The sequence below is a fragment of the Pantherophis guttatus genome, chromosome 4 (genome assembly GCF_059756535.1).
Source record: "Pantherophis guttatus breed Tessera chromosome 4, ASM5975653v1, whole genome shotgun sequence".
In the NCBI taxonomy this organism is placed as follows: Eukaryota; Metazoa; Chordata; class Lepidosauria; order Squamata; family Colubridae; genus Pantherophis; species Pantherophis guttatus.
Window position 1 is genome coordinate 156,045,689 of NC_142066.1, and position 20,692 is coordinate 156,066,380.

The 20,692-nt window shown below is 44.5% G+C and overlaps 2 long non-coding RNA genes across 3 annotated transcripts in view; both read left to right on the plus strand.

Annotated features, from left to right (window-relative positions):
• Positions 1 to 9,647, plus strand: part of LOC117680086 (uncharacterized) — a 40,864-nt gene extending 31,217 nt beyond the window's left edge. Inside the window, exons 2-3 of one of the 2 annotated variants that reach the window (XR_004595520.3) lie at positions 7,240 to 7,370; positions 7,571 to 9,647. This is a non-coding gene — a long non-coding RNA (uncharacterized LOC117680086). Of the gene's footprint in view, positions 1 to 7,239 lie in introns of both variants that reach the window. The other variant, XR_015734140.1, reaches the window with a different exon arrangement.
• Positions 9,648 to 12,329: 2,682 nt separating this feature from the next.
• Positions 12,330 to 20,692, plus strand: part of LOC148114393 (uncharacterized) — a 35,531-nt gene continuing 27,168 nt past the window's right edge. Inside the window, exon 1 of the long non-coding RNA XR_015734141.1 lies at positions 12,330 to 12,563. This is a non-coding gene — a long non-coding RNA (uncharacterized LOC148114393). The remainder of the gene's footprint in view (positions 12,564 to 20,692) is intronic.

Below are 20,692 nucleotides of genomic sequence, written 5' to 3' on the forward strand. Positions count from 1 at the left end.
CATCTGGGCATTACGTGATTCACCGCCAAGAGTGACTTATCCCTCTTGCCATGGGGCGAGAGATTTTTCTGAAGGGTGTCAAATCACCTTGCTTAGGTTGCAGTTCTGCTTTTCCCCAGTTTGCGGTCTGTTTTGGTTATAAACAGCAATTTAGAAGCTGGCAGAGGGCAAATCACTGTTTATCCAAGGGGCTGAGGTCCAAATGCATCATTACTGCAGCTTTTGCAATGGAGCTTTTTGTGGTCCTTTTGTGGTCCAGAGGGGAGGAAAACATCTTCCCAGCTGGCAAACAGGGAAGATGAAAGGACTGGTTTTGGGGCCTGGTCTACTCAGCCCCCACCCCCAATGGATCAGGCATTGCCTGTTCTGATTGGAGAGGTGGGGGGGAGTCCCAACATGAGAAGGGCAGCTGCTTATATTTAATAAATAATACAGATAGTCCTTGAATTACAACATTTAATACCCATTTGAGGTTACAATGGCAGTGAAAACAGGGTGCAAAGAGAAGGGAAGGGAGAGTAATGAAGAAGAAGGGAGGGAGCGAGGGAGGAAAGGAAAGGAGGGAGGAAGGAAGAGAAAGACAGAGTGTTGAAAAGAAAGACAGAAAAAGGGAAGGAAGGAAGGAAAGAAAGAAGGAAGAGGAAGGGTTGAAAAGGAAGGAAGGAGTAATGGAGAGAAGGAAAGGAAAAGAAAGGAAGGGAAAGGAAAGGAAAATAGGAAGGGAAGAAAAGAAAAAAAAGTGGGGGGGAAGATAGCAGGTAATTGGAAGACTGCCCTAGAGAGTTAACAGATTCCTGAATTGGAGTCCTTTACGCTGTAAAAATGACACGGTCATGTTTATGGAAAGAAAAGAGAGAGAGAAAAGGTAATCCCACCCAAAGACAACTGATGCTGAGCCTTGAAAACAGAGGACAGAAGCAACTGAGTCTCTTGACGATCCATCTGTCTTGTGTCTGCTACTTCTGGATGTGTTTTCTTTCTCTCTCTCTTTCCCTCACCCTCTCCCCCCTCCCTCCCTCCCCCCTTTCTCTCTCTCCTTCTTCCTTCCTTCCTTCCTTCCTTCCTCCCTTCCTTCCTTCCTTCCTTCCTTCCTTCCTTCCTTCCTTCCTCCCTCCCTCCCTCCCTCCCTCCCTCCCTTCCTTCCTTCCTTCCTTCCTTCCTTCCTTCCTTTCTCCATCCAAGGTGTCACATATTTGTCAAGTAAGGGGGATTTTGGCAGGGGTTTTTAATGTCCTGGGACACCATTCATGTTGATGATACATGATGATGCTACCTACTTGGTTGATGAAAAATCTGCAACCAAACAAATCAACTTCAGAGAGCACCAAGGACCCCACAATCCTCCTCCTCCCCCTCCCCCTCTCTGCAGATCCCTCTCCCTTCTAGCACTGATGATGTTCCTTAGTTGGGTCATGAAAGATCTTGCAAGAAGAACCTCCAAGCTCAGGGAACACCAAATTCATTTGTGGACATTTTGTCCTGCAGAAGGACAACCTTGGCCATGGTGGGCCTCTTCTTCCCACCAACCAGAGACGGTAGCATCACCCAACAGAGGGAATCACATGTTCCCCTCCACCTTTAATGGGAGCCTGCTTCCAAATCCACGTACAGGCCCTCTAGTCAACCAGCCACGCAAACGCCCGACCACCTTAGGATGAGACGACTCAAGTCTGGGATCAGGGTAGAGGAGGACCCACAGGTTATCATGAAATCAAAGAAGGGCCCAATTCTAAATGTCTTCTCTTCATCCCCTCCTGCCCTCTCTGATTAAATTGCCCTCTTCAATTATAGGGGTCAAGGAGTCCTTATTAATAAAAAAGAGAGGCTGACTCACGGTTTCCATCATACCTCACAAAATACATTTCTTGGGCTTGTAGACCCTCCGTACCATATCAAAGCCTTGTTTGGGGGGCCTCGGTGGTTCCTCTCTCCCCCCCCGATGCATTTTTGCCAACCCTTCCCAAGTCTCCCCCGCCCCCTCCCTCACCGTCACAGGTATATTTTCCCTATAAGGCTGGCTCACCTGTGATTAAAACACTGACCCAGCAATTATTCACATCTGGGAGGAACGTCATCCTCCCTTTGAAGTCTTCTCAATAACGTCTTCTTCTTTCATGTCTTCCTCCCCCCTCCCCCGAAAAACACAGTTGAAGGTCCTAGCAAGGGGTCTCCCAACCAGTGGCCCCACCCCACCAGAAATTAGCCGAATCGCAAGGTGGAATTCCTCTGTAATAAGTTCAGGTGGTGAGGGTGAGATGGTTGAAGATCCCCGAGATGACCTGTTGCATGAGCCAACAAGGGTCTCCCTTGTGCCTTTCTGCTTGCTGTTTCTCTAATTGACAAGGGTACCTATTCAACCCCTTTGGCCTCTCTCGGGTTTAAAGAATTGAGAGAGAGACAGACAGAGAGAGAGAGAGACAAGCCACGAGTGGAGGATGAGATCATGGCTGTCTTGCAATGCAGAGGCCGCCACCCCAGGAGATGAGCTGTTGGAAGCAAGGTGCAGGTGAAGATAATGGGGTGTGGGGGCTGCGTGGTGGAATTTGGGATGGGGAGGATTTATTGAGAGCAGGGATTCTCAATCTTGGCAACTTTAACGAGTGGACTTCAACTCCCAGAATTCCCCAACCAGTAAGCTATAAGAGATATGGACTCCAACACCCAGAATTCCTCAGCCAGTTTGATTTCAGATGGGTGGACTTCAACTGCCAGAATTCCCCAGCCAGCATGTTTTAAGATGAGTGGACCAACTCCCAGAATTCCCTAGGCATCACATTGCATGTTTTCTTCTTGGTAATTCTGTGATTAGGATGTTGTTTTCTGCTGGATTGTTTGTCTGGTATTAATCCCCGCTTATCTAGCAACTGGCTGTTGGAGAGTTGTTTTCTGGTTGTTGTTTTTTTTTTTGTTCTTACCTTTTTTATTGTCCCTATTGATTGGTGTGTAAATATGGCTTGTCTATCTATCATGGTTGCCTCGGGAATTCTGGGAGTTGAAGCCACCTATCTTAAATATGCTAAGGTGCAGAAATACCAATTTAGAGAATCCTGCAATAGCATAGTTGAAGTGTTTGGACAGGTGATGTGTTTGTTGTTAATCCAGGATTTATCTATACGTTTCTAATACAGGTAGTGCACAAGTTACAGCCACATTTGGGACCAGAATTTTAGTTGCTAAGCAATTTTAGCAATTGTTAAGCAAGCCATCACGTGATTGTACCCAATTTTATGATGATTTTTACCATGGTCATTAAGTGAAATATTTGATCATTAAGCAAATCTGGCTTCCTAAATTGCGTGTCAGAAGCCAGATGGGAAAGGATGCAAATCACAATCACATGACCCCAAGATGCTACATAATTGTCATAAATGTGAGTCACAGTCACTAAACAACTGGTTGTAAGACCAGGACTACATGTAACTCGAGTTAGTGGCCACAAGCGAGTTGAAACAGGCAAAGCTTCCTCCACACCTGTGGCCGCCATCTTGACTTTTTTGACCCAACCCTGCTGACATCTTTAGACACAGCAGAATTTTTTTCAGTCCTCGACTTACTACAGTTCATTTAGTGACCATTTAAAGTTACAACGGCAATGAGAAAAGCGACTTGTGACCATTTTTTCACAGTTACGACCGTTGCAGCCTCCCAGTGGTCACAGGATCCAAATTCGGGCACTCGGCAATTGGTTCATATTTATGATGGTTGCAATGTCCCGGGGTCATGTGATCCGCTTTTGCGACCTTCTGATAATCAAAATCATCAGCCAGATTCACTTAACAACAAGAGAAGTCGTAAATTGGGGCAAAACTCACATAGCCACCATCTTGCTTACAAATTGAAATTGTGGGCTGAATTGTGGTCGTAAGTCGAGAACTCCCCATATGGCTGGATCCAATAGCCTTCGGCTCATCCTACTCTGAACTGTAATTTATAAAATATCTTAAATGATAGAAGGTTTCCTTCTTGAAGGAAGAGGGTTGAACTAGAAGACCTCCAAGTTCCCTTCCAACTCTGATAAAGGTGCTTCAGAGTGTTTATTCTAACCCGAAACCAACTTTATGTTAGCATTAAACCCTTCAGCATTTAAACCCTTTTCAGGAATAAAATTGGCCAAAGTTGGAGGAAACAGATGGCAATTTAGCCTTCCCAACAAATTGAACTGCAGTGGATTAAAAAGAATAAATAAATAAATAACCGGCCACAGGATAAGGCCTCAGACTTCGTTGATGGACTATTAAACAGAGCAAAACAATGCATTTCCTTAGGAACCACAGCATGAATTCACCAGGCAGTTTCCCTGGAGCCTGGCTTGGCTTGGTTCTTCCAAATCTTGTGTTGGAAACGCACAATTGTCGAACTCACATAGATACCACCGGCAGAATTTGCAAGCCTGAGGCCTGTTCTGCTTCCTCTTTGCAAAGGCAGGTTCAGAGTCTGCCCTTCCTTCCAGTGTGCAAAGGTGCACAAGACAGGTAGTCCTCCACTTACATCGGTTCATTTAGTGACTGTTCAACATTAAAACAGCACTGAAAAAAGTGACTGATGACCGTTTTTCACACTTACAACTGTTTCAGCCTCCCTGCAGTCACGTGTTCAATATTCAGACGCTTGGCAACTGACTCCTATTTATGACAGTTGCAGTGTCCTGGGGTCACGTGGTCCCCTTTTGTGACCTTCTGACAAGCAAAGTCAAGGGGGAAGCCAGATTCGCTTAACGACCATGTGACTAACTTAACATCTCCAGGAATTCACTTAACAAATGTGGGAAGAAAGTTTTCTAAAATGGGGCAAAATTGACTTAACAAACATCTCGTTTAACAACAGAATATTTTGCGCTCAGTTGTGGTGGTAAACCGAGGTGTACCTGCATTTATAAACAGTGGCAACCAGAATTTTCATTGCTAAGCAGGGTTGCGATAAATAGTTGTGCCCCTTTTATAACCATGGTTGTTAAGCGAATTATTGCAGTTGTTAAGTGAATTGTGCAGTCGGTAAGTGAATCTGGCTTCCCCTATTGACTTTGCTTGCTGGAAGTCATCTGGGAAGGTTGCAAATGGTGATCACACAACCCCAGGATGCTGCAACGGTTGTAAATACACACTGGTTGCCAAGCATTCAAATTTTGATCTCGTGACCATGGGAACGCTGCATCAGTTGTAAGTGCGAGGACTAGTTGTAAGTCACTTTTTTCAGTGATGTTGTGACTTCAAATGATTGCTACACGAATAGTTGTATTAAAATACACCCAAAATAAAATTAAAACATAAAAGCAAAGTAGCGAAAAAAAAATAGGAAGTGAGTTCCAATTAACCATTGTGTAACAAAATAACAGATGTGGAAGGGACCTCTAGTCCAACTCCCTGCTTAGGCAGGAAACCCTACAGCATTTCAGACAAATGGCTGTCCAATCTCTTCTTAAAAACTTACGGTGTTGGAACATTCACAACTTCTGGTGGCAAGCAGTTCCACTGGTTAACAGTTCCACTGTTCCTCCTTAGTTCTAAGTTGCTTCTCTCCTTTATTAGTTTCCATCTGTTGCTTCTTGTCCTGCCTTCAGGTGCTTTGGAGAATAGCTTGACTCCCTCTTCTTTGTGGCAGCCCCTGAGATATTGGAAGACTGCTATCATGTCTCCCCTAGTCCTTCTCTTCATTCAACTAGACATACCCAGTTCCTGCAACTGTTCTTCATATGTTTTAGCCTCCAGTCCCCTCATCCTCTTGGTTGCTCTTCTCTGCACTCTTTCTAGAGTCTCCACATCTTTTTTGTATTGTGGTGACCAAAACTGGATGCAATATTCCAAGTGTGGCCTTACCAAGGCATCATAAAGTGGCATTAACACTTCATGTGAACTTGATTCTGTCCCTCTGTTGATGCAGCCTAGAACTGGTTTGGCTTTTTTGGCAGCTGTAGCACACTGCTGGCTCATATTTCAGTGGTTGACCATTAGGACTCCAAGATCCCTCTCACAATTTCTGTTATCGAGCCAAGTACTCCCTGTTTTATACCTGAGCACTTGTTTTTTCCTGCCTGAATGTAAAACCTTACTTTTCTCAACAACAAATTGCATTTTGTTGGATAGGCCCCAGTGTTAAAGTCTGTCAAGATCCTTTTGAAACTCGAGTCTAGCCCCAAATATTTTCATTTGTGGAAGGAAGCCATTGTGGCAGGGGAGAGACGCCCCATAGCTTCCCCCAGAGCTTGGTCATAATTTAGTGTACCATTTATTTGCCATTCTAGCAACCACAGAACCTCTCCAAATGGTTTCTCCAAATTAAATCTGATTTAAAATAGTCAAGTAGCATAATGCTTGCAGTAACATGTCCTCATTTAGATGGAATTCCTCTCCTCAGGGTTTCAACCAACTCTTTCTCAAATTCCATATATCCTTCAATTTTCCTTTGTCTTCTAGAAGTTTGGCATTCTACACCCAATTCCTGATGAGTTCCTCTAAGATCCTTCCCATTTTTTTAGAATTTTGCCCCTGATGCTTCTGCTAATTCATGAAAGTTGAGGTTCCTCAAACTACCTAAGATGGTTAGGGTTAGGATTCATAAAACTTGAGGTTCTTTGAGGTTCATGAAACTTCAGGTTTCTCTAACCACCTAAGATGATTGGGGCTATGGTTCATGAAACCTGAAAACCTATGAGTTTCATGAAGCTTGAAGTTCCACAAGCTACCTAAAATGGTTAGGATTAGGTTTCATGAAGTTTGAGGTTCATGACACTTGATGTCCCCCCCCTACCCCTCAATTGGGTCTAAAGAGGAGATTCATTGGGTGGCTTTGCCAACAAATCTTTAAGCAAGATTTGATGGAATTGTGCACTGGAGACCTTTGAAAGGGATTGCTGAGATACACAATAGACTGGACAGTTGAAACCAGCAGTCACAGCAACAAAACTTTGCTGATCAATATCAGCACTCAGAAGAAGGGGGCAACATGAGTTTAGGAGTGTTGGCACTCAGAGTCAAAAAAATATCTGTAGTTAAGGATTGAACTGTGGGGTCCTTGATGCACTCAGAGCTTGGTAGTTTTGTTGCAAATGTTTCATGACCCAACTAGGTAACATCATCAGCAAAAGAAGAGAGTTGGGTTAGAGGAGGAGGAGGAGAAGGACTATGGAGAGGGAGAGAGAGAGAGAGAGAGAGAGAGAGAGAGAGAGAGAGAGAGAGAGAGAGAGAGAGAGAATATGAATTGCTTTAGCTGACAAAAAAAAGCTATTTTCCTTTTTTGCAACAGGCAACCTCCAAGTGTCAGAAGAGGCTTTTCTTTGAGCAGGGATCCTTCTGTTCCTTTTCAACAATCCAAACAGATGCAGGAAGATCCCGGCAATTAAAACCTGCCTTTTTGCCGTTTGGCTGACAGATGTGGTAAGTGAAATTTTCTTCCTAATCCCGCGCTTTACGATTATGGCTCCAAATGTAAGATGTTCTTTCTTGCTCGCTCTTTCTTCCTTTCTTTTATTTTGTTGTTCGGGGAGAGATATTTTTTTCTGTGGTTAAGGCAAAGCACAAACCTTGGTTGTGCTTTTTTTTAAAAAAAAAATTCCTTCTCTCTTTAATCCTCCCAGACTTTAAAGAGACGAGCCGTCTGATGCTTTGATTTGTGCTCCGGTTGGGTTATCCCGTCTCAGGACGAGAGAAGGGCTTTTCATCCAGTCCTCGACGTCCGACTACAATTGAGCCCAAAATTTTTGTTGCTAACCAAGACAGTTGTTAGTTGCCCTATGGTACGACCTTTCTTGCCACTGTTGTTAAGTGAATCACTGCAGTTGTAAACTCAGCCACACGGTTGTTAAGCGAATCCAGTTTCCTCTTTGACTTTGCTTCTGGCCAAAGATGATTGCATGACCCTGGGACACTGCATCCGTCATAAATATGCGTCAGTTCCCAAGCATCTGAATTTTGATCGTGTGACCTTGGAGATGCCACAACGTACATTTGGAAAAAGGGTCATGAGCCATTTCTTTTTTCCCCCATTGCTGTTGTACCTTTGAACCATCACTAAACGTTGTAAGTCAAGGACTTCCTGTATTTGCGGATATTTTTTTCCCCTCTGTTTGCAATGCTTTGCACACACACACAAAAAAAAGCACCGGTGGATTTTGCACGGCTCCCCTGAGAAAAACCAGCCTTTGTGTGAATCCACCTCCCACCCCGCACCACCAACAATCACGGGCCATGAAATTGTGTTGCCTGCCACACAAAGCGCCTGGCCGTGGCCCCTGGCCCCATCCCCAGAGTCTCCATGCAAATTCGCGGGAATCCCTTCCACCGCCCAGCCTGGCTTCTTAACCGATGTTAACATGTTGTTATCTGCTCGGCAGGTGGGTTAGCTTGACATTGTTTCCTCAAACAGCAGGATGTGAAACAGAGAACGAGCTCATGGCGCCAACTCTGGCATCTGAGATGGCCCTCAATGGTCTCTAAGAAAGAGATGGCAAGAACAGCTGGACCGAGCTGAACCCACTGCATTCAACCCACGCTGTCCTCGGCTGCATCAACAGAGGGATAGAATCAAGATCACGTGAAGATTTAATACCACTTTATTAAGCCTTGGTAATAAGGCCACACTTGGAATATTTGCATCCACTTTTGGACACCATCGTATAAAAAAGATGTTGAGACTCTAGAAAGAGTGCCGAGAAGAGCCACAAAGATGATTAGGGCTGGAGGCTAAAACATATGAAGAATGGTTACAGGAATTCAGTATCTCTAGTCTAGTGAAAAGAAGTGCTAGAGGAGATATAATAGCATTCTTCCAATATTTGAAGGGCTGCCACAAAGAAGAGGGGGTCAACCTTAAGCACCTTAAAGTAAGAGAAAAAGCAATGGATGGAAACCAGTGGTGAAATCCAAATTTTTTTTATTACTGGTTCTGTGGGCGTGGTTTGGTGGGCGTGGTGTGGCTTGGTGGGTGTGGCTTGGTGGGCGTGGCTTGGTGGGCGTGGCAGGAGAAGGATACTGCAAAATCTCCATTCCCACCCCACTCTGGGGCCAGCCAGAGGTGGCATTTGCCGGTTCTCCGAACTACTCAAAATTTCCGCTACCGGTTCTCCAGAACCTGTTCAGAACCTGCTGGATTTCACCCCTGATGAAAACTAATCAAGGAGAGAAGCAACCTACAATTAAGGAGAAATTTCCTGACAGAAATTGTTCCTGTGAAAACAATTAATCAGTGGAAGGACTTGCCTCCAGAAGTTATCGGTGCTCCATCACTGGGGGTTTTAAAGAAGAGGTTGGACAACCATTTGTCTGAAATGGGTCTCCTGCTTGAGCAGGGGGTTGGACTAGAAGACCTCCAAGTTCCCTTCTAACTGTTGTTAGTCTGTTAATTCCTAAGAGATTGGCCTGGGTAATTTTCCCGCTGAAGTTTAGATTAAACAGTGCATCAAGGTGACTGGAAGAAACAATTAATTATCTTGGGCTTGGCTTGATCCCTCTTCCTTCCTGCCCATCGTATCCCCTCAGCCTTTGCCATCCTGGTTACTAGTTCGGTTCTTCATCTTACATCCCTTTGGGCCAGCTTTGAAAGGAAAATATCCAGGGGATCCAAATTTCTGTTGGGTGTTGAAAAAAAATTAATAAGGTGAATGGATAGGCAGCTGAGCATGGAGTGATAAAAAAAAACCCTTACGATGAAAGAAAGGAAGGAAGAGAAAGAAAGAAAAACGGAAGAAGGAAGGAAAGAGAAAGCGAGAATTGAAAAGAAAGAAAAAAGGAAAGGGAGGGATGGATGGAGAGAAAAAGGGAGGAAGGAATGCAGGAGGGAAGGAAGGAAGGAACAGGAAAGGAGGAAAAAAGGAAGGAAGGGGAAAGTTAGAAAGAAAGATCAAAAAAGAAAAAAGGATGGAAGGAAACAGAAGGATGGGAGGGAGGAAGGAAAGAAGAAAAAAGAAAGGAGGGAGGAAGGGAGGAAGGAAAAAATAGATAAATAAACAAGGAGAGGGAGAAATGTAGGGAGGAAGTTAGGAAGAAAGGGAGAAAAACGAAAGGAAAGAAAGAGAGAAAGAAAGAGAGAAAGAAAGAAAGAAAGAAAAACAGAAAGAAAGGGGGCAGGAAGAGCACATTTTGTGCTCAGCTAAATATCATTTTCTTCCTTTCGAAAGGGTTAAAGCCACAAAAACCAACTCGAACACCACGCCGCAAAGAGCAGCTGAGAACCTTCCCCTCCGGAGACACAATGCCATCCTTCTTATAGAATAGGTTCCATTCTCCTTGGATTTTCCACAAAATCTTTAATAATTTGATTCCTTTCAGGCCCGGCAGCCCGCCGAGGTCTTTAAGAAACAGTAACAAAACCCAGAGAAAAACCCACCACTGGGCCAGGAATTTGAGGGGCGAGGAGCAATGAAACAGATTAGCCACAGCCTGAATAGAGCCCGGCAGATCCTCGCAGTGCGTCCCAGCCTGGAGTAGCCAGCTTCATTCATGTCCGCACAATATCACACCAGAGTCCAGACTAACCGCCTCAATTACACCATTATGGACCTTGAGGGATGCCGAGCTGGAAGGCCACGTCGCAAAGGGAAGGGGGTTTAATTTTAATTTAATTTCTTTTTTCTTTTCTTTTCTTTCTTTTTTTTTTTCCAGCAAGGTTTAGAGTGCCCCCCCAAGGAATTCCTCGCTTTCCGTAAAGCAGATCAGCTCGGAATTGTGAATTGCCGCACACCCAAATTTGCATAGTGAAAAAGGCAGAGCTGACGTTCTGCACACATACATATACACACTCTCCTGGAGACCAAGCATAGAGAGGGGGTCTAACTGGGGTTTTAAAAAACCCTTTGGGTCCCATGGATTGAAGAGAAACAGACCTAGGAGTCACCTGTCGGGGTTCAGCCATAGAGTTTGAATTTTGGTTTGTCACCCGTGCAAAATTGGGCAGAAATCTTTGCTCCCGGAGATGCTCATCACCCCAATATCACTTCTCTCTCTCCCTCCCTCCCTCCCCCCTCTCTCTCTCTTCCATCATGTATGCCTCTCTATTATTTCTTTCTATCTAGCTATCTCTCTATGATCTCTCTCCCCATCCCTTCCTCCCTCCCTCCATTTATTATCTATCATCTATCTTACTATTATCTCTCTCTATATATCCATCCATCCATCTATCTTATCATCTATGTCTCTATTATTTCTCCCTCTTTCCCTCCTTCCTTTCATCTAGCTATCAATCTCTCTATTATCTCTCTCCCTCCCTCTCTCCATTTATCATCTATCTTGCTATTATTTCTTTCTGTATCTGTCCGTCCATCCATCCATCCATCCAATCATCCATCCATCCATCCATCCATCCATCCATCCATCCATCCATCTATCTATCTATCTATCTATCTATCTATCTATCTATCTTCTATTTATTATCTATGTATTATTTCTCCCTCTTTCCCTCCCTCTCTCCATTCATCTAGCTATCTATTATCTATATCTATCTATACCTCCGGGTCCCGTCAGCTAAACAATGCCGGCTGGCGGGCCCGCAGGGGTGGGCCTTCTCTGTGGCTGCCCCAGCTCTCTGGAACCAATTACCTCCTGAGATCCGGACCATCCCCACCCTATTGGCCTTCCGGAAAGCGGTGAAGACCTGGCTCTTCCGGCAGGCCTGAGGCTGTTGATCTCGCTCTTGCGATCTGGCGAGATCCGGCCATGAATGGTGTGAATGAGTTTTTAATGTTTTTAATTCTTAAATGTTTTTATAATGATTTTAAATGCATTGTGAGCCGCCCTGAGTCTTCGGAGAGGGGCGGCATACAAATTAAATAAATAAATAAATAATAAATAAATAAATAATATTATCTCTCTCCCCGTTCCTCCCTCCCTCCATTTATCATCTATATTATCTATCTATCTATCTATCTATCTATCTATCTATCTATCTATCTATCTATCATCTATCCACTCATCTCCCTCCCTCCTTCCCTCCCTCCCTCTCCCTCCCTCTCTCTCTCTCTCTCCCTCCCTCCCTCTCTCTTTCACACATACCTCTAAACTATCAAACCACTGCACTATTCCATGCAATCCTAATGGAAGGGGGGGACGACCCACATCTGTTTGTTTGTTTTCCCAGGCACCCAAAGAGACAAAAATTACATTTTTCCCCTCCCTCCCCAGACGTCCCAGAAGGAACCTGAAAATTAATGAGGCAAAGAAAATAATTTAGAAGAAGGGATGGGTGATTAAATCCAACCATCTCAGGAATGTTTGGGCAACAGCTACCCAATTCAGAGTCATTAAAAGCGTGTCAGAGCTCTGTCAACAGGCTGGCTGAGACCCAAATCTCTTAACATCTTTTAGTTAATTTTTTTTTCTTTTTCATTTCAGCAAAAAATAAAAAAAAATAAAAGATTGAGCAGAGATGTTTTCATAGCTTGGGGCTACAAAGAAGGAAGGGAGTGAAAATGAGGTGGAAAGTAACATTTTTACCTCCGGCTTTTCATTTTAATTGTCGTGTCTGGCTGAGTCATTCCTCTGGCTTTTCTCAGTTTTGTGGGCAACCAAATCCTTTGCCGCAATATTTACACAATCTATTTACCGCTAGACACAAAATCGACTTGCATCCTCCAAACAGTAAGTATCCTTTTTTTTCTTCTTTTCTGTTTTTGCAGGACCGAAAAAAATATGATTTATTTATTTTATTTTTAATCTCGAAAAACGGGCTGCTCCGGCTCGTGGTTTTGTCATCCTGATCTTTCAACCTGCAGTCTTCCTTGGGGTCCACCGCGGATGGCCTCCCGTGGTTGGGGGCTGATCTTGAACCAGGGTGGGTTCTGGTTAGCAACAGGAGGGGAGACCACCAGGAAATGGTGTTCTGCTTTGGACTCGCACAGAGGTCTGCAAACTTGGTAGTTTTAAGACTTGAGGACTTCAACTCCCAGAATTCTCAGTGGACTTCAACTCCCAGAATTCCTCAGTCAGTAAGTATCTTTAAGACTTGTGGACTTAGACTCCCAGAATTCCCCAGCCAACAACGCAGCTTTAAGATTTATGGACTTTAACTCCCAGAATTCTCAGCCAGCCATGCTGTCTTTCTATCTGGGGAATTCTGGGAGTTGAAGTCCACAAGTTTCAAAGTTACCAAGTTTGGAGATCTCTGGACTAGAACAAGAAATTGGGAAGAAAAATCTCCCTCCTCTCCCCCCCCCCCCAAAAAAAGCATGGCAAATCATTTTTGTAAAGAGAAAACAATATGGATTTTTTTCCTTCTGGTTGCCAGCCTGATGACAAAAGCAACATTGTGGTGTTATGCTGTGTTGAGGAGGAATAGATTTTTTTGTGTTTAAAAAACAGCACAGGTACTGTTCAACTTACAGCTGTTCATTTAGTGACCGTTCGAGTTACAAACATGACACTAAAACATGACTTATGACACGTACGACCATTGCAGTATCTCCATGGTCACATGATCAAAATTCAGACACTTGGCAACAGACTCGTATTTATGACGGTCGCAGTGTCCCAGGGTCACATGAGCCCCTTTTAAAGATCTGACAAGCAAAGTCAATGGGGAAGCCTGATTCACTTAGCAACCGTGTGACTAACTTAACAATGGCAGTGACTCTCTTAACAACTGTGGCAAGAAAAGTCATTAAAAAACTCTTAAACTTTCTCGCTTAGCAACAGAAATTTTGAGCTCAATTACAGTAATAAGTCAAGGACTACCTGTACATAATAAAACCCAGGAAGGAAAATCAGATTACGTTATGCAGAACATAAAATTAATTGGACTTATCTATCAGTGGTAAATTTTAAAGATGATACAATGGACTAAAACAGTGATGGCTAACCATTTTGCCATTGTGTGCCAAAAGTAGAGGGAGCGCGGGGGGTCATGCATGCACGTGCCCACACCCATAATTCTATGTGCCCCGAAAATGGCCTTCCCCACACCCTGGAGGCCCTCCAGAGGCCAGAAACAGCCCATTTGCTGATTTCCGGTGGGACCGGAAGGCCCATCTTTTGCTCTCCCCAGGCTCCAGAGCCTCTCTAGGAGCCTGGGGAGGGCGAAAACAGCCTTCCCCACCATCACCCCAGGCCCTCAGAAGGCAGGAAACAGCCTCTTTCTCTACTTCTGGATGTCCCAGAAGGCCCAAAAATCAACTGGTCGGCACGCACCAGGTTCGCCGTTACGGGACTAAAACAACAGCAAAGTCCAGGAAGATCAGAACATGTGAGAAAGATACTCCAGGTTTTTCTACCTTGATTTTCTTGGGCATAAGTAGGAGAAAAGGGGACAGATTTTAAAGAGGGTTTTCAAATCCTATTACAGGTAGTACTCAAAATTACAACTACAATTGTGCCCAGAATTCATGTTGCTAAGTGAAACAGTTGTTAAGTGAGTTTTGCCCCATTTTACCACCTTTCTTGCCACTGTTGTTAAGCCAATCACTGCAGTTGTTAAGTTAGTCACCTGGTGGCTTAGTGAATCTGGCTTCCCTGTAGAGTTCGTTTGTCAGGAGGTCGCAAAAGGGGATCACGTGATACACCCCCCCCCACTACACTGCAACCGTCATAAATATGAACCAGTTGCCAAGTATATTGAATTTTGATCACATGACCATGACAATAGCTGTAAGTGTGACAAATAGTCATAAATCATTTTTTTCAGTGCCTTTGTAATTTCAAATGGTCACTAGACAAATGTTGTAAGTCGAGGACTACCTATATAATAGCGTAGATCAGTGGTTTTCAACCAGTATATCGCAGCATACAGATATATGATTGGCTTGTTTCTAATCTTCCATGACATTTTGTCTTAATGTTGTTTTTTTCAATTTTTTTTTTCTTTTGGTACTACTGGTAGTCCAGAACTTACGACTGCAATTTGGACTGGAATTATGGTCATAAATCATTATTGTTGTATGTTGAGGCAACCACATGTCCAGACCTGATTTTATGACTGTTGTTAAATGAATCACAGTTTTAACTCTGAATTCCTTCTTCTGAATGGGAGGTTTTTGAGTTTTTTTCTGCCAAAAATTAGTTTAAAAAAAGTCACAAAATACAGTCATGTGACTGCAGGATGCTGCAACCAGTTTGGTATAGTGGTTAAAGCAGCAGGCTAGAAACTGGGAGATGCTAAATTATAGTCCCGTCTTAGGCACGAAAACCAGCTGGGTGACTCACCCAATCACTAATTGATGATGAGTTCTCATCTTGCCTTAGACATAAAAGCTGCCTGGATGACTTTAGGCCAATCACCAGGAGACGGTGAGTCTTAGTCCCGCCTCAGGCATAAAAGCCAGCTGTGTGATTCAGCCAATCACCAGGAGACAGTGAGTTCTAGTCCCGCCTTAGGCACAAAAGAATCTGACTGGGTGAATTTGGGCCAATCACCAGGAGACTGAGTTCTAGTCCCGCCTTAGACATAAAAGCTAGCTGGATGACTTTTGGCCAATCACTAGGCGATGGTGAGTTCTAGTCCCGCCTAAGGTATAAAAGCCAGCTGCGTGATTCAGCCAATCACCAGGAGATGATGAATTCTCATCCTGCTTTAAACGTGAAATGTTTAAGCCAGCTGTGACTCAGCCAATCACCAGGAGACAGTGAGTTCTAGTCCCGCCTTAGGCCCAAAAGAACCTGACTGGATGAATTTGGGCCAATCACCAGGAGACAGTGAGTTCTAGTCCTGCCTTATGCATAAAAGCCAGCTGAGTGATTTATCCAATCACAAGGAGGTGATGAGTTCTAGTCCCGCCTTAGACATGAAAGCCAGCTGAGTGACTTTGGGCCAGTCCCTGTCTCTCAAGCCAAAACAACTCACATGGTTGCTAGGGAATTCTGGGAGTTGAAGTCCCTTCATGCTGGCTGAGGGATTCTGGGAACTGAAATCCACCCTTCTTCCAGCCTTCCTGCATTTATCTGGATTTCAATACAGTAGACTTCTAGATCCCTGTCCATTCTCCCAAAACAACCCTGCAAGGTTGGCTTGGCTGAGAGGCCAGGGCCAGCCCCCCAAGACCCCTTCTCCAAAATGCTGGAAGTGAAACTGTACAGACCCTTCCCCAAAAGTCTCTCTTCCTCCCCCCCCTCTCTCTCTCTCACACATCCCACCTATCAATTGCAAATGAGTAGACAATCTCTCTCTTCTCTCCATCCTTTAAGTCCTTGAAAAGAATTTTATGGCTGGGGTTTTGGGCAGATGTGCCCCCCCCCGTCTTCTTCCCTTTGTATTACCGCTTCCCCCTGGGGGGGGCTGTTCATCTGGGAAGGGGGTCCCCAGAGGTGGGTGGGGCAGCCAGAGGGAAATGGCCAGGTTAGCAGGTACTTGAGAGGCTGTGAAAAGGAAAAAAAGTGAGGAGGGGGGGCATATAGAGGAAAGGCGTGAGAATGGAGGAGGAAAACCCACCCTAATGTCCAACTGTAGGGGTGTCTCAGCTCTTGCAAGTTGCAGCCTCCTTGCAGAATGCTAATTGGTTCAAAAAAGCTGTTCCAGAGACATCCCCCCCCCCTTTTACCCCCTGCAGGTCAAAGAGGGTCTGACTCTAGTTTCCCCCACCTCAAATTAAACATCACATTGTAAAAAGGGGCAGGATAAAACTCTGGCTGGCCTTTGATGTGTTCCAACCCCCCCCCCCTTGACAGGCACCCCCCAGGAAAGCAAGGCTGACCCATGAAGGGGTTTGTGGGGAGAGGCAGGAATGGAGAAGGGGTGGGGGGGACAAAAATTGGAGAGGAAGAATAGGAACAAACTTTTCCAAACTTGAAACAAAAAATTGTGCAGAATGCATGTTTTAATGGCAGGGCAGAAACTCCAAAGACTATCGTTTCCTGCCAGAGCAGGTGAGATGGGGGCTCACCCCCTAGAATTTGGAAATACAAGGGTTTTTTCTCTCCCCTCCCCCTTCCTCCTCTCCAGATGTAGGTCAGGCATCTGTAGGGACAACTCAGGAACTCCCCAAATTTAAGGCAGGCAAAAGATTAAGGTAAAATACAGGTAGTTCTCAATTTACAACAGTTCATTTAGTGACCGAAGTTACAATGACACTGAGAAAACTGATTTAGGACCGTTTTTCACACATATGACCGTTGCAGCCTCTCCATGGTCACGTGACCAAAATTCAGACATTTGGTTCACTTAACAACTGTGTGACTAAATTAACAAAGGCAGTGATTCACTTAACAACAGCAGCAAGAAAGTTCGTCAAATGGGGTAAAACTCACTTAATAAATATCTCATTTAGCAACAAAAATTTTTGGGCTCAATTGTGGTCATAAATCAAGGACTACCTGTATTATTATTACTATTGTACTATTACTATTATAAACTGAAGGCATGACCAATCTGCAAACTGAGATAAAACCTGTTTAAAGGGCAATGGCAACCATCTAAAAGCTAATCTAAACAGGATTTAAAATTAAAGTTAAAAATCCGAATCTAAAAATTAAGGCTCAATCTAAAATCCAAGATGTTGAAATCCATGCATTCTGGCTGAGGAATTCTGGGTGTTGAAGTGCATGCATGGTGGCTGGGGGATTCTGGGAGTTGAAGTCCACCCATCTTAAAGTAGCCAAGGTTGAGAAACGTTTCTAAATTTGACAACCCGGATTACATTTTGGAAATGCAATTGCTAAAGAGCTGTGACCGACTCTTAATGTGCATGTCCATTGGACAAAAGCCCCCTCTTCCTAATTTTATTTCTCACGCATTCATGGATCACAGAGGCCCTGACAGAGACACGGCAGGATTTGAATCCATGCCCGGCTCGAAGCCTCTTGTAGAAAGGTAGAGAGAGAGAGAGAGGGAGGGAGAGAGAGACTCATATCTACAATGATGATATAATGACCAGTAATCGGTCAGAGTGGCTTTTGAGCCAGAGAACCAAGATCTGGCCACCCAGGTGTGGCTGAAGGAGACCTCCCACAAAATCTGTCAACGCTCCGGTCTGTTTCAAGTGGTTTCAGCCAGAGGCAGATCGGTTGCCTTCCCTCTGTCTGAGCCGCTCCTCTGATGGATGGTATTGACCTCTCTTCAAAAGAGTTGCTTGCTATATATGTCTCACCTCTTGGAAGGCTCCTTGCACCTAGGTGAACTCCAGCGTGGTCAATCCCCCTAGGGGGTCAAAGACCAGCCCGGCCTGGAACACACACCTTGCCGTCCCTCTAGCTGTGATCCTCAAATCTGTTTGGCAACCCCTGTCCAAAAATTAGGCCAGGCTCAGCTCCGGGGTTCCTTTTTCTAGCTAGGTGTCTTTCAACAGACAGGTAAAGGTAGACAGATCAGAGCAGGAACAGGTGAGCTCCCCAGGTATCCGTATCATGCACTCATCCGGTCTCTCTTTGTATAGGTAGTCTTTGACTTACGACTGCAATTGAGCCAAAATTGCTGTCCTTAATGTGTGACATTCGTTAGGCGAGTTTTACGACTCTTATTGCCACCGTTGCTAAGTGAATCGCTGCAATTGTTCAGTGAGTCACACGGTGCTTAAGTGAATCTGGCTTCCCCGTTGACTTTGCTCGTCAGAAGGTTGCAAAAGATAGTCATGTGACCCCAGGACACTGCAACAGTCGTAAGTACATGCCAGTTGCCAAGCGTTTGCATTTTGATCATGTGACGTGGGCATGCAACATAGGGCGTAACTGTGAAAAACACCCACAAGTCACTTTTTTCAGTGCTGTTGTAATTTTGTAACGGTCTTAACAGTTGTAACAGTTGTAATTGTAACAGTCACTAAACGAACTATTGTAAATCAAGGACTACCTGTATTTATTTTTTCCCCATGTTTAAGATCCAAAGCAGAAGGTAAGCATCAATCAATCAATCGCCGCTAATTTCTTGCATGCAAGAAATGTCATTTGCTACCCATCCTTATATATGGAGCGATGGTATACAGGTAGTCCTCAACTTACGACCGCGATGAAGTCCAATATTTATGACGCTAAGTGAGACATTTGCTCAGTGAGTTTTGCCCCATTTGACGAACTTTTTTGCCACTGTTGTTAAGCGAATCCCTGAGGTTGTTAAGTTAGTCGCCCAGTTGTTAAGTGGCTTTCCCGCTGGTTTTGTTTACTGGAAGGTCACCAAAGGGGATCACGTCACCCACCCACCCCGGGGCAGTGCGACCGTCATAAATAGGAGTCGGTTGGCAAACATCTGAATTTTGATCAAGTGATCACACAAAGATGCCACGACAGTCGTAAGTGTGAAAAATGTTCATAAGTCACCTTTTGCAGGATTTGGGTTTGGCTAGTCTAGAGAAAAGAAGGACCAGGGGTGGTGACATGATAGCCATACTCCAATATTTGAGGGGCTGCCACAAAGAAGAGGGGGTCAAATTATTCTCCAGAATACCAGAGGGCAGGGTAAGAAACAATGGTTGGAAATTAATTAAAGAGAGTAGCAGCCTGGAATTAAGGAGAAACTTCTTAACGGTGAGGACAATTAACCAATGGAACAACTTGCCACCAGAAGTCGTGGGTGCTCCATCACTGGATGTTTTTAACAAGAAATTGGACAGCCACTTATCTGGAATAGTATAAGATACCCTGCTTGAGTAGGGGGCTGGACTAGAAGACATCCAGAACATCCTTCTGTTCTGTTCTACTCTACTCTACTCTACTCTACTCTACTCTACTCTACTCTACTCTACTCTACTCTACTCTACTCTACTCTACTCTAATGAGTCATCCTCAATTTATAACCATTCATTTAGTGACTGTTCAAAGTTACAACGGAACTGACTTAAAATAGAATAGACTAACAAAGTTGGAAGGGACCTCGAAGGTCTTCTAGTCCAATTTCCTGCTCAGCCAGGAAACCTTATACCATTTCAGACTTAGGACTGGTCCTTCCGTTTACCACCATTCTTCGCACTTACAACTGTTGCAGCATTCCCAAGGTCAGGTGATCCTCAACTTACCACCAGTCTTTTAGCACACATTTGAAGTTACAGCAGAACTGGAAAAGGGGCTTAGAGCCTGTCCTTGCATTTACGATGGTTGCAGCGTCCCCATGGTCACGTGATGAAAATTTGGACACTTGGCCGCTGGCATGTACTTATGACAGTTGCAGCGCCCCAGGGAATACCATTTGTGAGCTCCCAAGCCAGCTTCCAACAAGCAAAGCCAAGAGGGGGCAGGAAGCTGGATTCGCTTAATGGCACGATTCACTTAACCAATCATTGATTCACTGAACCACCAGGGCAAAAAGAAATCGAACCCAAGGTTCAATTAAGTTACGTATCTAGTCAAAATTACATGCAATGTAATGTAGTGGATTATTTGGACATGGTTGGTGGCTGCCTTGCAGGCCTGGCTCTGATACAGGCAGTCCTTGACTTACAACAATCGGTTTAGTGACCATTTAAAGTTACAGTCGCAATGAAATAAGCGACATGACAATTTTTCACACTAACAACCATTGTAGCAGCCCTACTCCCTTCTACCACTGAAGATGTTCCCATGTTGGGTCATGAAATGTCTGCGAGAAAGCCTCCAAGCTTCAGAGAGCACCAAGGAAGCAATACTCCTTCTCCTCTTCCTCCTCCTCCTCCTCCTCTTTCCTACTAGCACTGAAGATGTTCTCTACTTCAGTCATGAAATGCCTGCGAGCAAACTCCCAAGCTCAGAGAGCACCAAGGACCCAACACTCCTCCCCCTCCCCCTCTTCTTCTTCTTCTTCTTCCTCTTCTTCTTCTTCCTTCTTCTCCTTCTCCTCCTCCTCCTACTTGCAACTTCCTCTTCTCTTTTAGCACTGATGA